Here is a 19,907-nt window from a genome sequence, read left to right on the forward strand (position 1 = left end):
ATGTCAACCTGGGTTAAAGGAACAACTGTACCCGTGGGAGCAACAAAACACTTGACCCAAATCTATTTCTTGTCTCTACATTGAAGGCCTTTGAGGGGGTGGGGAATGGGAAGCTTAATAAGCATTCCTGCCTTTCGTATACTGATGAAAACTCATCAGAGCTGGGAAGACGGAAACAACATGGGGATGATAAAGGGTATTAAAGGGAAAGTCAGAATTATATGCTGAGCCATACAACCAGGGCAGGTGAGTAGAGAGGGCCATAGTCCTTGAGAAACAGGACAGGCTGCATGTCAAAAGACTGAGGTTTAATCAGTACCCTTGAGACTGCACAAGTCGCTACCATCCCCACACCAAGCTAACAAGCTTTGAGTAACAAGAAACAGAGGAACAGTACTGGGAGAGGGATCAGAGAGGGATAAGACCATACAGAGAAAATCGCTCCGAGACACAGAGCGAAGGAAAGACCCAAAACTCAGAAGGAACAGACATCACTCTGCTAAGCCAACTGCCTTAAATACAAGCTTTGTCTACAGGACTTTGAAACCTGAGGAAAAATGAAGGTTATCGTAACAACAACAAAATCATACCTACTACACCTTTTAGGTAGATTAATTTACAGGCCTGCTCAAAAGGCAGATCCATGTCCAAGGATCAAAACTATTGACCTCAGTATTACAGTCCCATACAACATGTCTGGCTTTCAACTTCCAAAACCAACAACAAACATTATAAGTTATATAAAAAGGAGAGAAAAAAATACACTCAGAAGATACAAAGTGAACATCAAAATTGGTCTCAGATATGACATACAGTTAATGACTGTAACAGAAAAAGTGGAGATAAGACACCAAATATCTTGATCCATTAAAAATCTATATATTGGACTTCATGAAAATTTTTAAAAATTAACTTGTTGTGTGACAGTGTTAAGAGAATGAAAAGGCAAGTCACAGACTCAGATAATATATTTGCCCATTTTGTTTGTGACAAAGGATTTTCTATCAGAAAATACAAGGAATTCTCAAAACTCAAACATATACAAGCAAAAAATAAAAAATAAATAAAAACCGAGCAAAAGATCTAGACAGGTACTTCACTATAAAAAAAATACACAGAGCAAATAAGTTTATCAAAGTATGTTCAGTATAATTATTTAAAAAATGAAATTTTAAGCCACGATGGGACTTAATTTAACACACCTGTTAGAATCTCTAAAATCTGACAAAACTGACAATATCATATACTGAGAAGGAACAAATGAGACTCTCATATGATGCTGCTGACAGTGTAAAGCAGTCAGCAGTCACTTTGGAAAATGATCTGGCAGTTTCTTATAAAGTTAAATACGTACCTGTCTGTGACCCAATAGTCTTGCGAGGAATCCACCCTAGAGAACAGCCACTGAAATCCAAATAACTTCTACTCTAGAGAAAATAACTGACCAATAATCTTCAAAGTGCCAAAGTAATAAGGCAAGTCTGAAGAACTATCACAGATTGGAGGAGACTGAGAAGACATAATTAAATGTAATTGGAATCCTGTATTGGATTCAGGAAAAGAAAAAGAATTATTATTGGAACAACTGCTAAAATCCAAGTAACCTCTGCATTTCAGTTAACAATATTGTACAAAGAACAAATATTTAGTTTTGATGAATGTGCTATGATTACAATAATACTAATATAAGAAGAAGCTGAGTAAAGGATATTTGGGAACTCATAGGACTGTTGAGCAGTGAGTGGTCTGACTCATGTATATGATGAAAATAGGTGAAAAAAAGTGTGTACTTATGTAACGTGTCTATGTGTGTGATCATTGCTTCTGAAATCATGTAATGAATGAGTTAATTCATTTGAAGAATATAATTTATATTTATTTAGATAATTTATTTAGATAATTTGTAAATGCTAAAGCAATAATAGAAAATCATGTCTAAATTTCTTTATATGTACTTTTTTTTATAATTGTGAGCTTCAGATTGAATGAGGACATAGACTAGCTGAAGGTATCTCTAAATCCTAGAAGGGGATAAAAAGAGAAAAATTTACAAATTATACGTATAGCATTAGTATATATGTAATAATAGTGCATGTAACTAATTCACAGTAGTACATATGGAGCTGTTATCAGTTATGTATCTGACAAGAAGTGGTGCACAGTGGAATAATGTTGACTCAGGGCAAGCACTGGTATTAAAATTTCAAATGGGGCTTATAGAAAATTAAACCATGAAGCCTAACACCATAAATGTAACAGTACTATGAATTCTCTAATTGTTAAATTTGTTGGACTATTTGACATGTTGTTATGTTAATATCTATATTAACAAATCTCGTGTAAGAGCCAAATAAGCAGCAAGTTCCAACAAAAACAAATGAACAGAAAAAACCAACTGTTTGTGTTTCCAACAAGAATTCTGAACTTTTAATTAGCACTGTTCAAGTCACACAATCCTACCTTATGGGTTTCGCTGACATTAACTCACCTTATTTTGAAGCATTTCTACATATGCTAATTTGATTCTATGAGTCCCATTTCATAATGCACTTAGACATGTCAGTCCAGGCATGCGATGCCTAATTCACACATCACTCGTTTTGATACCATTTGGCTTTCAGCCTCTTAACTGTAATAACCTATCAAGTGTAAATAAATGCCACATGATTCACTCTCTGTTCTGTTCATTGCTTAATTATCTAAATACAATGAAAAGGGACAATGTGTTGAAATCTACAATACATTAATTTGCTACAAAACATCTGGATAATCTTACTCTTCAACTGGTATTCACTGATACTTTAAAAGGCCAAGGATGAATACTTTGATATAAAGTTTCAAAGAAGTAAATTGAATATGAAATATTTCATACAGGAAACTGAATATGATCAAAATCTTTGAATTAGGCAAAAGATGGCCTCATACGCAGTTGGAATCTTATATCTGAAAGTAGAATTCAGAGGTTCATTCTTATGGATAAGTGCATGAATCCCAGTGTGGTTAGACAACAATAGTAACATTTATAAGGCACTTAAAGTGTGCCAGACATGGAGGTAAATATTCTTATTATCCTTACATTGGACATGATAAATTGAGACATATACCCAAGGGCTTCAGAATGGTAAATAGCAGACTCAGGATCTGTATGAACAGTCTGACTAAATATCTCACTCTGAACTACTGTGCTGCATTGTCTCTACCGAACTGAAATAAGCAGTGAAGCACGAGGCTGTGGTGTGGATGAGCATTTCTGCAAAACCATAGATTATGCTGGTTTTATAATCTTGCTTAGAAAGTTCTTCCTCACATGAAGTTAGATGTATTTTATTTTCTTTTACAAATTTCCCTTGTTTATTGATTGAAAATTTTATCAATAGAATTCATTTTGGCTCAAAATATAAGGAAGAATATACATTTTTTCACCAAATGTTGAAATAATTTATAAATATTGAACTTTGCCAAGGAAGGTCTTAAAAAGGACAAGACAAATACTGAAGATTGAGTGAATTCAGATGATAATAAGTCTTTTTGTTCCAGTTTTATAAGTATTCAAGAAGACTCTATTTTATAACTAATAAAAAATATCTTGCTCATGAATAAACCTGTTTCGCTGCCTCGATAGTTTTAGAAGCAGTCATTAAGCAAGAATTCTGTGAACCTCTTATTGGTCTAAAGCAATTGTTTTTGTTGTACAACTGTATGAAGTTACGCTGTTCATCTAGAAATTAAGAGCTTGAATGAGAAATTGTGTTTTTGATGTCAAATCCTTTTATAAATATATAAACATTCTTATTAAAAATATCACATTGCATGTACGATGAAAGTATCATTTTAATGTGTATGATACTGTGGGAAAATGTTTTCTAAAAAGGCACTCGTGAAATCTAAAAAGTTATTAAGAAATGCTTAAACCTCATCTGATCTAACTTCCCTGGAGATTTTAATTTTAATAATCTAGGGTAGCGCCTGATCATAACAATTTTTAAAAGTATCTGGTTATTCTTATCTGCTTTAAAATTGAAGAAAAATTTTTAAAGAATGCCCATTTTAATATGTAATTAATGTGAATTGAAAGCAATTAATAAGAGTTGCCAATTATATAATATTAAAACACAAAATTATAAGTGATGTCACCATACTTGAGAACTATTAGTAACTGTATGTTGCACCACACGTGAAAACCATTGCATTCCACAAGATCACTAATTCAAGATGAGAGCAATTTCAGATGCCCTCAGAGACATTATTTTCAGAAAGGTGCTCTTAAAATATTTTTATAAATGTGCTTCTTTTCATTATATAGAATATTTAAAAATGGAGTTGATGTTCACTGGAAAGAGTTGCTATACATGAATCAAAAATACTTTAGTTGAAGTCATTATCCACCTCACTAAAGAATTTAGCTTAACATTGAGCTCGGTGATTTACATAAATGGGGGGCACTGGCTTTGAAATTGAAATACTGATGGCAAAATAGTCTGTTATTTAGTCATTTAGTATATTATTAAGCTGCCTTCTGAATAAAAACTAGAGTATAATAATTTTTAAAAATTCATCAGATTTAACACGTCCCTTAAAGAGAATGTGAATCTAGGAAATAAAGCACTATGTAACTCAACTTCCTTTCAGGTCTTTATGGCAATGGCAAACAGTTTTTTCCTTTCAATCATCTATAATTGTGACCTGTTGAAGAGTATTCCGTTTTAATGTTTTGAGTCACAGCTTATAATGTCTTAAAGGTAAGAAAAAAATTTAAACATAAACAATTATAAATGTGAGACTGTTCTAAGAATTTTCTAAGCAAATTGTGCAACAAATTAAATAATGGAAGACTGCTAGGTAGACGGCTACTATTGTTACCAAATGCTGATCCTCATTTGGATTTTCAGTAACTGGTTGTGATTAACTGAGGTTAAAGTCAAGCCAAAAAGCTGCGGTGATTAAAGGTATTTATGAATATAATGTGAAGATCACTTACAAACAGATCACTCTTTTCTTCTTTATGGAAGCATTCTTTTTTAAAAAATTAAATATAGTTTATTCTCAAATTGGTTTCCATACAACACCCAGTGCTCATCCAAACAGGTGCCCTCCTCAATGCCCATCACCCACTTTCCCTTCTCCCCCCTACCCCCCATCAACCCTCAGTTTGTTCTTAGTATTTAAGAGTCTCTTATGGTTTGCCTCCCTCCGTCTCTGTAATTTTTTTCCCCCTTCCCCTCATCCATGGTCTTCTGTTAAATTTCTCAGGATCCACATATGAGTGAAAACATATGGTATCTGTCTTTCTAGGCCTGACTTATTTCACTTAGCATAATATCCTCCAGTTCCATCCACGTTGCTGCAAATGGCCAGATTTCATTCTTTCTCATTGCCAAGTAGTATTCCATTGTATACATAAGCCACATCTTCCTTATCCATTCATCAGTTGATGGACATTTAGGCTCTTTCCATAATTTGGCTATTGTTGAAAGCACTGCCATAAACATTGGGATACATTGGTGAGTTCTTTATAGATTTTGGATACTGGCCCTTTATCTGATATGTCATTTGCAAATATCTTTTCCCTTTCCATCGGTTGCCTTTTAGTTTTGTTGATCGTTTCCTTTGCAGTGCAGAAGCTTTTTCTCTTCATGAGGTCCCAATAGTCCATTTTTGCTTTTAATACTCTTGCCTTGGGAGATATGTCAAGTAAGAAATCACTACAGTTGAGGTCAGAGAGGTTTTTTTCTGCTTTCTCCTCTAGGGTTTTGATGGTTTCCTGTCTCACATTCAGGTCATTCATCCATTTTGATTTATATTTGTGTATGGTGTATGAAAGTGGTCTAGTTTCATTCTTCTGTATGTTGCTGTCCAGTTCTCCCAGCACCATTTGTTAAAGAGACTTTTTTCCATTGGATACTCTTTCCTGCTTTGTGAAAGATTAGTTGGCCATACATTTGTGGGTCCAATTCTGGGGCCTCTATTCTATTTTGGAAGCATTCTCTATCTGGGGAATGTACAGTTTCTAGACAGGGATATCATAAAATCATATGTTGGCATGTTAATAGTACTTACTTTAATTTTGTGCTTATTTTAGTCATTTCCTCTGCTTTTGTAAATAAGTTAATTTACAAACCAGTTTCATATAACACAAATATAGCTTCAGTTATGATATTCACCAGAAAGTCAGTGTATGAAGTACAAGAATAAAATGCTTTAAGTCTATGTGGAATTACTCAAAAGTCATTAGTCTCAATATGTGAAATAAAATAATATAAATACAATTTTATAATAACAGTTGCTAATTCAATTCTAATTGACAAGTATTATAAATATGAGCAGTATATAACTCATCCTTGAGAAAATAGTTAGATATTACTTCTTCCAATAAAGTAACTTGAAAAATTTTATCAAGGAAATACTGAATATGTCTAACATTTCAAGATTAAGATATGCTTATTTGACATAAAGTTTAAAAATTCACTTAAAATCAAAATAGTATTATAAAAACTAAAATGTAATGAGTGATTTCTAAAGATTCATGCTTTTAAATGCTACTAAATGGCATTTGATACTCTTTGCAGTTAAAGTTCAGAAGAGATTATTAATTCAACACCACAATGTGAAAACACTAAACTTCCCTTTGACATGCCTTGCTTATTAATTTTTACTTCTAAAGATTTTTGTTAGATTGCATGCATAAGAAATTGGACAGTATTTCTTTATTGTCATTTAGAAAGGTTTAAAAATATGTGACAATCTTTATTATGTTTTCAAGCTGTATTACAAACTATATTACACAAATGTAATTTGAACCAGTTCCTAAATTTAATTTACTGTCAAAGACTGGAACTTATACAATAACATCATGTTGAAAGTTTGATACCTCAAGTCCTGAGTTTATCACTTATTAGATGTTACTTAATGTTTCTTTTTTCTCTTTGCTTTTTTTTTACTTTCATGTTACTTAATGTTTTTAATCATTAACTTTATCATATATTAAATGATCATAATAAACATAATTGCCTTACAAAGCACTAGTATATGCATATGTGTGTGTGTGTGTGTGTGTGTGTATACACACACATACACACACACACTTATCTCAGGGATATATACATATATAGAAACACATATGGTATATAGTGATATATATATATACACATACATATGTCTCCATACACACACACACACACACACACACACACACAAACACTTCACTTATCTCAGCCTTAATAAAAATTCAATAAATCTTAGCTTGCCTTAGTCTGTTAGGCCAAACAAATATAAACTGAATGCCTACTACGTTATCCAGCATTGTATGTTTCTAGATACAAGTAGACCACTAACATGAAGAGAGCTCATTAAATTTTTAACAATTTTTTTCTAAGTTTATTTATTTATTTTGAGAGAGAGAGAGGTAGAGAGACAGGGAGAGAGAGAATCCCAAGCAGGCTCCATGCTGTCAGTGTAGATAGAGCCTGACACAAGGCTCAATCCACAAACTGTGAGACCGTGACCTCAGCTGAAATCAAGAGTCAGATGCTTAACCAACTGAGCCACTCAGGCCCCTAAACTTTGAACAATTTTAATTACATTTGCGTATAAATATTTTTTTTATTTAAAGGGAACTTATTTGTATATCTACAGCTTGTGTCCAAAAGAGTTCCCAATAAAAGGTGTTGAGAGATTGGATGAGTGCATATCTCCTTGGTTTCTACCTATTGGCCCTACCAGTTTTGCTCCAGAAAAATATAGGGAAAAAATTACTTACTAATTGTTTTTATATTTAAACAAGTTACTTATTATCACATTCTCCCATATATTAGTATATATTTCTGCATAACAATATTAGTGGCTTCAGACCTTAACCATTTATTTGTTCACAGTTCTAAGCTTTGGCAATGTGGGAAAAACTCAGTCTGAATGGCTTATCTCTGCTCTATGTGGGGATGACTTGCCTATGTCATATATAAATAGTGAGTTTACGTGCAGCACTGTTGGTGCTTTATGGCTTCACTAACATGTCTGGAGCATCAGCTAAGATCTCTAGAAAGGCTGGAATATGCAGGTCTCTCTCTTTTTTGTAGCACTATGTATTTTTCTTTTGCTTGTAAATATCTGTGTTTCCAAAAGAGAAATTATTTATATCAAATTACATGTCAACTCAACCATGTATTAGTTAATAACTCTCATTTCCTGTCTTTCAAATACAAAATGTCTAGTTCTACCAAGAGCACAACAGAGTGAAGTAAAATATTAGTAAGAACTAATTCATAAAATTTTTTGTCTTGCAATGGTAACATCCTTTTCTCTTGGATCTAGTATTAAGTTCAACACAAATTACATGGAGTAAACCGCTGGATCATCCATTTTGAAAAGAAAACTATTAACATTTCACTAAAGCTATTTAGTTTAAATATTTCACCAGTCTGTGTCAGTTAATTTCCACCAGTTATATGGTGATATGAAGTAAAAAAATTTTCAAAGAATATTAGTGTTTAATATTTAATTTTTTGAAAGAACTCTGTGGTATGCAGGATTATGCCACCCTAAAAGATGTCTACATGATTGTCAGGGGGAAAGGGTTGGGGGGGTGTGCAAAATGGGTGAAGGGAGAGGGAGATAGAGGATTCCAGTTCCGAAATGAATTAAGTCACAGGAATAAAAGACAGCACATAAGCAATAGAATCAATGATAGTGTAATAGTGATGTAATGGGACATTCGGTAGCTACACTTGTGGTGAACATAGCATAATGTATATAAACTTGTCAAATTACTAAATTGTACACCTGAAATTAATGAAACCTTATATCAACTATACTCAAGAGAAAATTCCAAAGAGGAAAAAAATATGTCCACCTGCTAATTCTGGAACCATTCTATGGTTCTGGAACCATAGTACATATTATCTCACATGGCAAAAGGGATTTGAGATGGTGAAATCACCCCAGATTACGTGGATGGGTCTAATCTAATCACACGAGTCTTTAAAACTGTAGAAGAAAGGCAAAAGTGTGGGTTGGAGAGATGAGAAGATGGGAGGAACAATTTAAACAGTTAGAGGTATCCATCTGCCATTACCAGATTTGAAGATGGGGAGCGGTGCCATGAGCCGGGGAATACCGGTGGCATCTAGACGTTGGGAATGGCCCTTAAATGACAGCCAGCAAAGAAACTCAGATCTCTGTCCTGCAATCACAAGAAACTGAATTCTTCCAACAAACTTAATGATCAAGTAAACAGATTCTCCACTACAGTCTACAGAAAGTTCTACAGCCCTGCCAGTATATACCTCACTTTTAACCTGATGAGCCCATTCCACCTTCTGACCTACAATATGTAAGACATAAATTTGTGTGTTCTTATCTGTTAAATTTTAGGTGATTTGTTACAGCAGCAATAGAAAACTAACACAAATTCTGTGAGCTATATATACACATACACACATATATGTTCCCTGTGAGCTATATATTTATTTTAGGGTACAATATGTTATATTATATAAATAAAGAAAATCATGAACTAATTTTATTGACATTGAATGGAAAAAGAAATGAGGTACATTTGGCACAAAAGACTAAAAAACACCAACCTTGCACAGAATAGTAAAACGTAAATGACTGATTGTAATACTACTTTTTAGGTGGCTTCTGAGTAGAGATGAAAAGGCTGAGACTGATAGTGCTGATGTCAGAGGTAGTGGGAGAGCCTTCTACACAAAAACTATGAGATGTTTAAAGAATAGGCTGATAGACCCAATGGGGAGTAAATATGATAGGGTATGTAAAAATGTATGTGTGCGTGTTACCTGAATTTTGTCTGTATATGAATATACATAACTCCTCACTGCAAAGAGGCACTAACAAATTGTCAAGAAATGATATTCATCTCTTGCCTGTGTCTTTCTTCAGCTTTAACAACCTCATGTAATATTTCTTCCAATTGGTTCCCTTTTTCCTAAAATACACAGACATTTTAAACATTATTTTAGAGATTAATATAGGCAAAGTTACTTGAAGAAGAAAAGTTATGGTTGATAAAATCATTTACATTCCAATGAAATAGACTCCTGTGTCTGCCAAAATAAGTACTGTTCGATTGCATGAATACAATTATGATAACGAAATATGATGTCTAAATTGAGAAAGGTGGCAGGCTGTGGGTATTAGATGTTCTATTACCTGCTCATCCCATGCTTATGACTAAAAATTGCCTCAACTATGTCCCTTCTGCCAATGTAAACCTGAACCTCCCTTCACCCCAATTCACTCCAGCCTACTGGACCAGATTTAGAATCCACAAATCAATTTGTCTCTCCTGGGAGTTTGAAGAACACTAGAAAACCAAATGATTTATCTGTAAAAAGCTAAAGCAGTAAGTTCATGTAGACTCAGATGTGGAAGTGCCATTTGGAAACACATGGAAAGTGATGAGACAAAGAAAGGATTAAGTAGAAGGCTGGCAAGAGCTAATGATCTGAAGTGGACTAAGAAGGAAAACATAAAAACAGAACAAAAGAAAAAGAACTCACAAAACAAAAAATTCACGTGAGATCCCCGCACCTGTGTTTCTGGCCCTGATGCTCACAAGACTTTGATGTCCATTTTATCCCCTTACTGGTGATTGGCTATCAGATGACCTGTTGTCTTGAAATATATCCCTGTTTACTTGGGCCACTTGAGGGTATCTTCATTTTTTAAGGTATGAGTAAAATTATTTTTTAAAATTGCTCTAATTTGTACCTGATAGAGCTAATTTTGGAGTTTTCATCCATTTCCTGATAACACACATTAGCAATCTTCTAGGAAAAGGGAGAGATTCATAGAAAAGAATGAGCAGATTCTGTTTTTTAGAGGACATGTTTAATCATGCATTCTAGATTCTGAGGGTCCATCAGTAACTCTTGGCAGATAATTGCAAGATTATCAAGTGAAAGAGGGAAAACAAAAATTTCATATAATCACTATTGTTTGGAGTCATCTCAGATATAAATTTAGGGTCAAAATAAGGTAAAATTTTAAACTAAACAAAAGAAAAACAAAATGAACTGCCTTGAAGGATGATGTGGTTCCTCTAAGCAGTAGTGTTTGAGAACAGTGTGGAAAAGTACTCAGAGGAGGAGTTAGAGGCTAATAAAATAAGAGATGAATGATTGGATTTTTTTCCAACTCTTAGATTTTATGATCCAACTATTTCACTTTAGTCATCGATCTTATAATTTCTTTTATAACCCAATATAATAGAAACTGCTTATAGTATATTAACACATAATAGTCATTTTTAATAAGACATATTCAAATACCCAAGAACATAAAATACTGCAATTTTTAAGTGCATATTATATAAGAAAGACTGGTAGAACAGTTCAATAAATGAGCTGTATAAAACACACAGGCAAACATACTTCTCTCAGATGCACAATACCAAGTATATCTTAAAAGTAGTAGAAGAGACCATCAAAAGTGATCTGTATTTCATGAATCAAGGAAGAATCTCTACTCAGGTTTCTATGTTGTAGTAGCTGTATGACAGCCAGTCAGACAAATATTTTTGTCCAGAAATAAATTTTTAATGAAGTAGGCACAAATATGAATAAAAAATATGGAATAAACTATGGAAAAACGTGTGGATCTCATTTGTACTGCAATGCTTATTTCACAGTGTTACATGGGCACCTGGAGTACCTTACTAAAAAGCAATAGTATTTATTTCATATTACAAATGAATAGATTATGAAAATACATTTCTCATAATATAGGGCTACATAATATTTGTTCATCAGAAAAATGTTAAATGCTACATGACACTTTAATTATTTAGTCTCCAAAAATGATTAGAGAATGTCTAAAATGCAGATACTTCCAGAAATGACTATTATCACTATCAATATGATTATAATGGAAAACATATGCCTAAAGAATTCAAGGCACTGTTTTTCATTAGAAATATAAATATCTATATATCTACATATAGATACATATTGATATATACAAGCACCAAACATATATTCAACATACAGAAATATATGTTATTCATGTTATATTATATATACATATATATGTATATGTGTACATTTCCTTCATGGATATCTTCATTAAATTAATGCAAAATAGAATCTGGAAATATATATTCAGATTGAATCTAGTTAATATTTATATATTTAACATTTAGTATGTTTATTTACTATTTGGCAGTTAACATTATATAGACTGCAAAGCCAGGTTACTTCTCTTTGGGAAATATACATTTACCATATTAAAAGAGAATGAAATAATTGCAAATGGAGTCCCAGACTCACTGGGAAGATAGTGGAGTAGGAAGTTCCTAGACTCACCTCATCCCACAGATACAAGTGGATAACACTCACATCAGTGTAAATAACGCAGAAAGCAACCCAAAGACTGGCAAATAGCCTCTCCACAGCGACATGGAGAGTAGAGGCCACATAAAAGAGGGTAGAAAGAGCAGAGATGTGGTGGTTGGGAGCTAAAGGGACCTGAGGGACTGTCCACAGGAGGGAGAGAGACCGCAGTGATGTTCAAATAGCAGTAGACTCTGGACCAGTGACCCTCAGCACATGATTTTCTGACCAAAGAAACTTCTCATTCTCGTAGTATTCTCATTCTCCACTTAAGCCACTTGAGGCTTGGTAGTTTCAGATATTCCAGGCTTCTACAGGTGTTAAGGCATGCCCCAATATTATATAGCTAGAAAGTAGATAAGTAGATCTCTAAATCTCTCTCCTGTTTGGACTCAGTCCTAAAAAAAAATCCATGCTTAGAACATATCTAATATTGCATCCCCACCTGGTGCTCAGCTTTTGCTTTGATTCCCCCTTTTGTGTTGCCTGTCATTTTGAATTCATAGTAGTACATTCCTGTTTTGGGCTTTTGCTCTACATTCTTTTCTCTGACCTTCTTGAATAAAGACTGGTCACTCCAGTCAAGTCTTTGTGACTGATAATTTCAGAAAGGTGATGCTCTTGACCAACACAAGCTAGCCTTGCAAATAGGAAGTCAACCGTAACAACCCCTGCAGTTTACTTTCACATGCCTACTTCCTGTTCAATTCTGCTCGAATCCCTTCTTCAATCCATCTGGCAGCTATACTCTTCAACCCAGCATACACTTAACTATATCCAGCATTTCGCTCATTCTCATCCTTTTCTGTGAAGACTGTCTTGCCTTCAAGCCATAGCTCAGATTCCATTTCCTCCATAAACCTTCCGAGCCACTAGCTGACAGTTAATCTGTCTACTCCTTTCTTGCATAATCACCTTGCTTGTACATCTATCACAGTTCAATCTGTAATGTGTTCATATATGTGTCTATTTCTCCTACTGGATTGTAAGCTTCCATAAGCCAAGATATTATTTGATAGTGTAACCATAACCTACATACATTAATACTTTGTGTACAGAGTACACATGAATTTTAGGCATTTATTTATTATATTTATTTATGCATTTATTTATAATCTTCTGGGAAGACCTGAGGTGTAGATGGTTGTGTTATTCAAAATCTTCAGTGGTTCGTGCACATTATTTTCTTGATGTATTCAGGGCCTCTTTGGGTTATATACATACAGTCATTAATTTCCTGTTATTCTCACAATCCATTCACATTCGTCTAACACATAGGAAACCTTTTTAATGTGTTTATTATATTTTTATATGAATACATTCTTGAACATTATGTTGCCTAAATATGTATGCATATTAGAGATAGAGTTGTGTTTTCATTATTTGCATTCACTACATTGTTTCTCTCCGCTCTCTCAGTAACGTACATTTAAGTTGCCTCCAACTCTGCGCCCTCTGCACCACTATGAACAATGCTACAAAAATTATATTTATACATGTCTACTTTGGACATTTGTAAAAATTCCCTAGGATATTCAGCCCAGAGTGAATATCTGGGTCATCATCTACAAAGTAGACTTCTCTCCAAACGGTGGCACAAATTTACATTCCCATCAGGTATGCGAGAGCATTCCTGTATCTTCACATTACCAACCAACACTTGGAACTATCTAGATTTTCATTTTTCTCAGTCTAAGATGTGCAATTACTTGTTTTACATTTTAATTTTTCTGGTTACACAACTGCATAATTTCCTAGGGCTTCTATAACAACCACAGACTCGGTGGCTTAAAACAACTCATTCTCTCACACTTCTGGGCTAAAAGTACAGAATCGAGTTGTTGGCAGGGTCACCGTCCCTCTGAATTCTCTCATAGCGAATCTCTTCTTGCCTGTCCTGTGTCTACTGGCTCGAGCATCCCTTACTTTGTGGCCATGTAGCTCCAATTTCTGCCTCCTGAAATGCTCCTCATTTAAGGATGCTCCTCATTTAATTTAGGGGCCACCCAGATAATCAAAGATGATCTCCTCTCAGGATCTTTAATTTAATTACATTTCAAAGACCCTTTTATTTCTAATAACATCATATTCACAGCTTCCAGGGATTAGGACATAGAAATATCTTTTGGAGGGCTATTGTTCATTCCACTCCAGCAATGACTTGGGTCATCTTGTCAGCATTTTTAGATTTCGCCCTTAAAAATTCCCTACTCATATCATGTATAATTTTTCCTTTAGGGTGGCTTCTTTTTCTTGCTGATTTTCAACAATTCCTCATCTATTCTAAAAACTAATTAGTTTTTGGTTTTAGACACTGAAATATCTCCTCACATTGATTTAAGTGTTTATCAGTTCAGTCCATGACATTCTTCAGTAAAATAAATACATTTTTTAAATCCTTAATTTTGATGTATTGTTTTCTTAAGGTCAAAGATTAAAACTTGAGTGATACTCACCCTTCAAGTACTCAGGATGCTGCTTAATAACAGATAACCTCCTTTAAGGTAAAAATGTTACATTAAATGACAACACAAACTATATGAATTTTTATATACTGCAACAAATAATCAGCAAAACAATCAGTGAGACATTTTTGGAGAATCTTCCAATATTTTCTTTACTATTACACCAAAATGGCCACAGGCATGTGAGATCATTCTAATATATGTATACAGACTGTAAATACAGTGAAAAGAATATTTCACTGATATGTTTCATTGACATTACCAACTGCCTTTCTAAAACATATGGATTATGGTGCTAGATGATAAATACTAGGATAATGGCATTTTGCAATTTGCTTAGATGTTTAAATGGGGAAAATTAAATATTTTCCCTCCAGGAAAAATTTGCCTTTTTCCTGGGGACTCACATATAACATAATTTAATTTAATATTTAATAATGCTACATCGTTTTTATAAACTATTTTTACAGAACTAAAGCATGATGCTTGGCAATAGAGAAAGTTTTAACACTATTGGTTGAATAATTAACTAATATTAATTATTGTTATTGGCAATAACTTTGGTTTAGGGACACTATGAACCAAGATTACTTTTCTCAATTATCACAGAAAATAGGATATGTTGAAATCTGATAAAGTGTAGATGAAATTTTTATTAAGAACTTTTTAAAGTTTTGCTACTTTAAGTATCATCTAAACTACTACTTAGAAATCACACTTCTTTAAAATCATTAGGTTTATATTATCTGCTAGCAAAATATTCACAGTAACTCATCAAATAGTTTCTACCATAAATTTTAAAAGGCTATTTCATATCGCAGTTAGCAGAGCATATGTCTTAGTGATAATGAACTTATAATGTAATGTGTGAAGTGGACAATGAAAAGTAATTTAAGGATTTGGAGTGATTTAAAATTCATTTCCCTTTATTGGTTTGTAAAGATAGAAGTAATTTACTTTATATTTGGGGCATTTCTTCTTTTATTTTATGTTGTAAATGTTCATCCTCTTAATGTGAAATGCTGGTAATTGTCACTTTGATCTATGGCCTTTATAGGCACTTTTACCAAAAATAAAATAGTCATTGCTAATAATAACTTTATTGTCATTAACATATTTCATATCATGTTGTAATGCAGTTGAAAAAATTGCATGAGAATGATACATATTTATTCCTTAATGTATTTAGAGTACATTGTTTCTTTTAAAAAGGTAGTTTATTTTAAAACTTCCTGAATTCCAAAGACGATTTTATACTAAAAGTCTACTTAAGTTTAATTTAATAGAAACTAATTAGTAACTAAAGGGAAGAAATGAAGTTTGCTTAAAATATGTAATTTAGGGGCACCTGGGTGGTCAGTCACTTAAGCTATTGATTTTGGCCCTCTCTCTTTCTCTCTCTCTCTCAAATAAGTGTTTAAAAAAAGAGAAAGAAATATGTAGTTATATATTTTTCTATTTGAATTAAATTATTTTTTCTAATCTAGATTTATTTGTAAGTCCAATGGATCATTACATTGTAAATAAGTGTGATTTTTGACCTCGTATCCAGTTGGAATTTTTTGATATAATTAAATAGTTGGTTATACCTGGAGCCAAAATAACTCATTTTGGAACTGAAATACTTAGAGACTTTTCCAGTTCTCTTTTCTAATCTGTTGACCCAAAGTCAACAGTGGAATATTGTTCACAAGACTTTGTTTAAATGGAATACAAACAATCTTTAAAATGTTCACTTCTATTTTGGCCTCCATCTTCTATTTTCAGCTCTACATAACTCAATTTGTTATTCACATTCACAATGGAGGATTAAACTCAGAAACACATAAAGGTAATCTCAAAAATGCACAAATGTGTTTCAAGAAGAAATTCTAGAAAGTTTTTGAGGAGACTTCTCCGAGGATGAAGTTTAGCAACAGGCTTCAAAATGTTCCTTTAGCAGAACATGCATTTATAATCATTTGGGGGTACACTAGGTTAAATTATGACTTCATCTACCTCTAAACCAAGTTGGAGTTCTTAACATCTCCTTCCCTATTCATGAGGAAGATTTCAGGTATACTACAAGCAAATTTCTTCCTGCCATGAATTGTCCCCATTCCCATTTCTACATACCATCTTACACATTCCAGCAACTAACAACTTTTACCAAAATAGACTTTTTATACCTTAATGCAAACTCAGATGAGCATTCTTTGGTTTTATTCACGTGTTTCATAGTAGTTTTGTGCTTCTAGGTCTAACTCTTTTGATTTGGCTTGTTTGATGGGATTTGGTTACTGTTTAATCAAAGGCACTAAGTTAGATTTCATTGTCTGGGATCTGAAGGTACCACCATCCAATAAACCAAGTCAGATCACCTGGAAAAATACAAGCTTTGAACTCAACAGTTTTCCAGATGATTTCAGACTCACTGTTATCAGGGCAGGTAAATCAGCAGTTTGTAATTCTAAGAGTGGATGTTTATAAATGTTTCATTATTTTGATGGTAAAACAAGTCATACTAATGAAGTCAAATGTAGGAGAGTGTTGTTATTCTTGGTATTAAGGATTATCATGACGGAAAAAAACAGTAAATCAATTCCAGATACTACTTGTAATTTTGGAAGAGCTGAATAAAAACTTGAAATCCATAAGAAAATGATGTTATAATTTGAAGTATAAATAGTGTTTCTGCTTAAACATATTTGAAAACCCCTATTAGGGAATGATCTAAGTGAGACTGGGTCAGAGAATTTGGCAGACAGACCTGACAGATCTTTACAACCTAGGGCTACTCAAAGACACATAGACAAGATCTATTCTTAAATTGTTAATTACATATCTGAAGAAGACAGATATAGAATTAAAAGTTTCATAGTATTTTGCCAGATTAATTTATGTCTGTTGAATCTAAGAATAAAATATAATTGGGCTTGTAAAATATTTTTAAAATATAATGTTGACTGAGAAATTATTTTGTAATGTCTTAAGAAACAAGGTGAGGGGCGCCTGGGTGGCGCAGTCAGTTAAGCGTCCGACTTCAGCCAGGTCACGATCTCGCGGTCCATGAGTTCGAGCCCCGCGTCAGGCTCTGGGCTGATGGCTCAGAGCCTGGAGCCTGTTTCCGATTCTGTGTCTCCCTCTCTCTCTGCCCCTCCCCCCGTTCATGCTCTGTCTCTCTCTGTCCCAAAAATAAATAAAAACATTGAAGAAAAAAAAATTTTAAAGAAACAAGGTGAATAATTATGTAACTGCAGCATCAATCTTTCAACTACTGGATTATAACTCTGAAAATGCAAGAAGTCAAATGTAATTCATTGCCTATAAAATTTTACATTTTTTGGCTTATATTCATAGCTGTTAAATCCAATCTCTTACACAAATAAACAATTACAATAGAAACCATATTTCCTGGCATTGCAGATACTATTTCATGGAAAATATTTTGAAAATCTAATCTTGAACTATGCATGAAAATTTTATTATGATGAAAATTTTACTTAGAAGATCGAAAGAAGAAAACATTTGAATATGTATATATATATATATATATATATATATATATATAATATGTATGTATTTATTACCAAGAAAGTAACATGAACTAAGTTTAAATTCAATTGAGGCTGTATCAATAATAAACACTATAAAGTAGCTAATAAGAAATTCCATAGGCATGTCTATTTGCCAAAAGCAATGCCATAAGATAACATAAAATCTCACAACATAATGATTTCATTCAAACATATTCATCTAGCAGGGTCTACTGAGACAAATAGTAACTGAAAATATTAGCATATTGTTTTAAAACATGAATATTGCTTAGTATTTGCTATTGATCTCAATTGAATGTCAGGAAAAAAAAAACCTGCATTTCAGAAAAATAGACTATCCAGGTTAACACAACATTAATTGAGAAATTATTTTTTTACTTATTTATTTTTTAACACAGTGGGTTCAACACTTCTTTTTTTAATGTTTATTTATTTTTGAGACAGAGAGAGAGTGCTCACACAATTGGGGGAGGAGCAGAGAGAGAGAGGGAGACACAGAATCCAAAGCAGTCTAAAGGCTCTGAGCTGTCACCACAGAAACGACAGGGGGTCAAACTCACAAACTGAGAGATCATGACCTGAGCCAAAGTCAGTTGCTTAACCAACTGAGCCACCTGGGTGCCCCAAGATATAATTTCATTTTAAAGCAAAATTCATTTAATGAAATGTCTACATACCTTCATCTAATATATACTTAATGTACATATACGTGATCTTTTGCTGTTTTCAGGTACACGAGATTTATCATGAAGGAAAAGGAAAATAGTAATTGTATATAAATTCATAGTCAAAAGTTCTACAACTGAATCATCACATCACCAACTAATGACAGTTGAGCACATGCCAAAATATTTCTGAATATGATTCTTTTCAAAGGCCTGAATTCCTTCTAAGTTCATGAATGTTCTACAAACAAGAACTATATTGACAGAGACAGGGAGAGAGAGAAAAAGAGAAACAGAAAGGGAAAGTGAGACAGAACATAAAACTTCCTTGTTACGGCATTTCGTCTGTCCTACAACTAGGGGTTCTCTAGCGTTGTAAAGTAAACAGGCTCCAGGCTCTGAGCCATCAGTCCAGAGCCCGAAGCGGGGCTCGAACTCACGGACCGCGAGATCGTGACCTGGCTGAAGTCGGACGCTTAACCGACTGCACCACCCAGGCGCCCCGATAGCGTTGTAAAGTATTAACTCTTACATTCAAACCTGCATTAGTTTGACGACTATAAAACACAGTGTTTATCAAGAAAAAACCATACAAAAAGCAGCCATTAGTATTAAAGAAATGTATATTAAATATAAAATCATAGGTTGAAAATACAATAAATAAATACCATATAAACAATAAGCCTGCAACGGCTACATTAACATTATACAAATAAACTTCAAGACAGAGAGTATTACCAGAGATAAATGGAATATTTCATAATAATAAAAGAATCTATTTGTCTGGAAAAGTAGCAATCGTAAATGTGTATGTACCAAATAATAGAGCTTCCAAAAACATGAACAAATTAAAAGTATTTAATAAATTGGGCTCCTGAGTGCCTCAGTCAGTTG

This window comes from Leopardus geoffroyi, chromosome C2 (assembly GCF_018350155.1).
Source record: "Leopardus geoffroyi isolate Oge1 chromosome C2, O.geoffroyi_Oge1_pat1.0, whole genome shotgun sequence".
Classification (NCBI taxonomy): Eukaryota; Metazoa; Chordata; class Mammalia; order Carnivora; family Felidae; genus Leopardus; species Leopardus geoffroyi.